The 3,922-nt window shown below is 45.2% G+C and overlaps 1 non-coding gene across 1 annotated transcript; it reads left to right on the forward strand.

Annotated features, from left to right (window-relative positions):
- Window positions 1-966: 966 nt before the first annotated feature.
- On the forward strand, window positions 967-1,039 carry TRNAV-UAC (transfer RNA valine (anticodon UAC)). The gene has a single exon. It is a non-coding gene; the product is annotated as a tRNA-Val (tRNA).
- The last annotated feature ends 2,883 nt before the right edge of the window (window positions 1,040-3,922 follow it).

Below are 3,922 nucleotides of genomic sequence, written 5' to 3' on the forward strand. Positions count from 1 at the left end.
CATCCGATGATCGCTGAATCCTCCCGGTAACCAGCACTGCCAGCAGTGATGCAGGACCTATCATGACGTGAAAAATAGCCATGTGACCAGTCAGGTGCCTGTTATCTCATTGGCTACAGACTGGTCACATGACTATGACGCGTCATGTAGAACCTGTCATTGCATATCTGTTACAGGGTGCTCTAGCTCGACTCCCCGCTCTGCTTCCATGTTCCCTTAAGGTACCGTCACACTAAGCGAAGCTCCAGCGATCCCACCAGCAACCTGGCCTGGCAGGGATCGCTGGAGCGTCGCTACACGGGTTGCTGGTGAGCTGTCACACAGGCAGATCTCACCAGAAACCAGTGACCACAGCCCCCAGCCAGCAGCGACGCGTCGAAGCGATGCTGCACTTGATAACAAAGGTAAATATCGGGTAACCAACCCGATATTTACCTTGGTTACCAGCGCACACCGCTTAGCGCTGGCTTCCTGCACTCCTAGCCAGAGTACACATCGGGTTAATTTAACCCGATGTGTAGTCTGGTTATGTATGCAGGGGGCTGGCACTGGCAGCGTGAGAGCAGCGGATGCTGGTAACTACGGTAAACATCGGGTAACCAAGGAAAGGGCTTCTTGCTTACCCGATGTTTACCGTAGTTACCAGCAACCGCAGAAGCCGGCTCCTGACCGGCTGACACAGCCGGTCAATCACGGAGATAACCGTTGCCATAGCAATGCGCTTGGTAGCAGTGACGGGGACGTCCCGCTACCAGCACGCAGCGGCACCGGAATCACGTGATCGGAGCAGCGTTGCTATGGCAACCCGTTCCACCGCTTACAGCCGGGAGCCTGTAGTCACTCTCACAGAGTTGCCGAATGATGGGATTTTTTGGCTTCCATCACCAACCGAACTACAAATTTATTTTTTTTTCCCCTGGCGGTCAAAACTCGTCTCCAATTGCCTTCGCTTTGCAGGATTTCACAGGTTTCATAGTGTAGTGGTCATCACGTCTGCCTTACACGCAGAAGGTCCTGGGTTCAATCCCCAGTGAAACCAATCTGTTTTCGGTGTTGAAGTAATTTCCTATCGACTCATAATATATGAAATTATTGGTTTCGTTGCCAAATGACAATACATTTTGGCTTCCATCACCAAGAGAACTACGATTTTGGGTTTCTTTTTTATTGACCAATTTAGCAGAAAACATAATCCCATATTATAGAAATCCTGTTTGTTTAAAAAATATAGTTTCCATAAATACAAAAACAAAAGACTAAACTATGTAGAAAAAAGTAACACATTCAATATAAACTTCAATTTAAGCAAAAAGCCTTTGTAGGAATAAAACTAGTAAAATATGTAATAAAAATTGTAAATGTTTCATTAACCAAAAACACTTTTCTTCAGCAATAAAAAGGCCCCGTCAGTTACAATTCGGCTCCGATAGCCAATACTCTACATTTTTTGTCAGGTTTCATAGTGTAGTGGTAATCACGTCTGCTTAACATGCAGAAGGTCCTAGGTTCAATCCCCAGTGAAACCAAAATGTTCTTGGTGTTGTAATAATACCTTATCAAACGACAATGTATGAAGTTCTCAGCTTTGTTGCCGAATGACGGGATGTTTTAGCTTCCATCACCAATAGAACTGCGAATTATTATTTTTTTTTTCCCTGGTGGTCAAAACTCGTCTCTAATTGCCATTACTTTGCAGGATTTCACAGGTTTCAAGTGTAGTAGTCATCACATCTGCTTCACACGCAGAAGGTACTGGGTTCAATCCCCAGTAAAAATAAGCCGTTTTCGCTGTTGAAGTGATTTGCTATCAATCTGTAATATATAATATTCTTCGTTTTGTTGCCAAATGACAATACATTTTGGCTTCCATCACAAAGAGAACTACGATTTTGGGTTTCTTTTTTATTGAACATTTTAGCAGAAAACATAATCCCATATTATAAAAATCCTGTTTGTTTCAAAATATATAGTTCCCATAAATACAAAAGCAAACGACTAAACTGTGTAGAAAAAAGTAACACATTCAATGTAAACTTCAATTTAAGCAATTTCCCTTTGTAGGAATAAAACTGGTAAAATATGTAATAAAAATTGTAAATGTTTCATTACTAGTGATAAGCGAGTACTAAAAAGCTCGAGTGCTCGAGGCTCGGGCCGAGCATCCCAAGATACTCGTGTACTCGGCCCGAGCACCGAGCCCAATGTTATCCTATGGGAGACCCGAGTATTTTTATGAAATGACCCCCGGCAGCATGTAGAAACCCTAAAAATGTCACAAAAGTCTCAGAAGAGTGCTCAAATGACATGGCAACAGCATGGGGAAGACCCCTTGAAGCATTTATCACTCAAAAGTCACAGCTGTGAACAATTTTGTCCGCGTTTTACACCATTTTTACGGACTCACCAGAAAACCTTCCAAAATGACACCAAAATGAATTTTCATGGCAGAAATGTTAAGGGCACATACCCAATAGTGAGATAGAGCTGGTGTATGTTACTTTTTGAGATTAATACATGAAAGATTTTACCTAAAACATTGTGTGGCACTCCGATGTCCCTAAGAAGAGACGTACATGAAGGCCTCTTGAGTCTAATGTGCCCATTTTGAGGAAGTGAGTCTTTGTAGTTTTTTCCTTTGCCAGGGCAGTCCAAAATTGTGAGGTTCACCCATGCCCCTGCATACAGACGTGCATGAGGGCCTGTAAACCTGAAGTGCCCATTGTAAGGAAGTGGGTCTATTGTAGTATAGCCCTTTGACAGGGCAGCCAAAAAATGGGAGGCTCCACGTTGTCCCTGGATAGAGACGTGCATGAGGGCCTGTAACCCTGAAGTGCCCATTGTAAGGAAGTGGGTCTATTGTAGTATAGCCCTTTGGCAGGGCAGCCAAAAATTGGGAGGCTCCACGTTGTCCCTTGATAGAGACGTGCATGAGGGCCTGTAACCCTGAAGTGCCCATTGTAAGGAAGTGGGTCTATTGTAGTATAGCCCTTTGGCAGGGCAGCCAAAAATAGGGAGGCTCCACGTTGTCCCTGGATAGAGATGTGCATGAGGGCCTCAAAACATTGTTCCCATTGCAAAGGAGCGGGTCTCCTGTCGTTGTAATGTCCATTCCAAAAGAATGGGCGAAAAAATTTACCACTGGGGGTATTCCTGAAACAAAGGCCTAACTACTGTAACGGTCATCATGGTGGTGCATGAGGAGAAGGAGGAGCAGTCCAGCGATTATCCAAAATCCAGAAGTGTGTACCCATGGGTGAGTGGAGGTACATGGCAAATTCCCGTTTCAAACTTTAAATTCCGCTCTCATTTGCTGGTGGTGTGGTGAAGTCTGGCCCAATCTAACACTTGTTCATCTTGATCAGAGTCAGCCTGTCAGCATTTTCAGTTGACAGGCGGGTGCGTTTATCTGTATGGATTCCACCTGCGGCACTAAAAACACGCTCTGACAAAACGCTAGCGGCAGGGCAGGCCAGGACTTCCAAGGCGTAGAGAGCCAATTCATGCCACGTGTCCACCTTGGATACCCAATAATTGTAAGGCACAGAGGAATGTCGGAGTACAGTTGTTCGATCTGCAAGGTACTCCTTGAGCATCTGGGCAAACTTAGAATTTCTTGTGGCACTACCCCGCACCTCAGGGGCTGTGGTACATGAGGGGCTGAGAAAACTGTCCCACATCTTAAAGACTGTTCCCCTACCTCTGGCGGATTGGACTTGTGCCTCTCTCGGCTGTACGCCTTGGGTGTTTACTGATTCCTGACCTATGCCGCTAGCGTTTTGTGAGGGGAATGCTTTGCCTACTTCTGTGACTATGGCCTTCCGGGACTGCTGCATTTTGGTTGACCTCTCCGCCTCGGGAATAAGAGACATAAAGTTCTCCTTACAAACCAGAGAAAAATAGGAGTCAACTAGTGAGGCCAAAG

This window comes from Anomaloglossus baeobatrachus, chromosome 2 (genome assembly GCF_048569485.1).
Source record: "Anomaloglossus baeobatrachus isolate aAnoBae1 chromosome 2, aAnoBae1.hap1, whole genome shotgun sequence".
Classification (NCBI taxonomy): Eukaryota; Metazoa; Chordata; class Amphibia; order Anura; family Aromobatidae; genus Anomaloglossus; species Anomaloglossus baeobatrachus.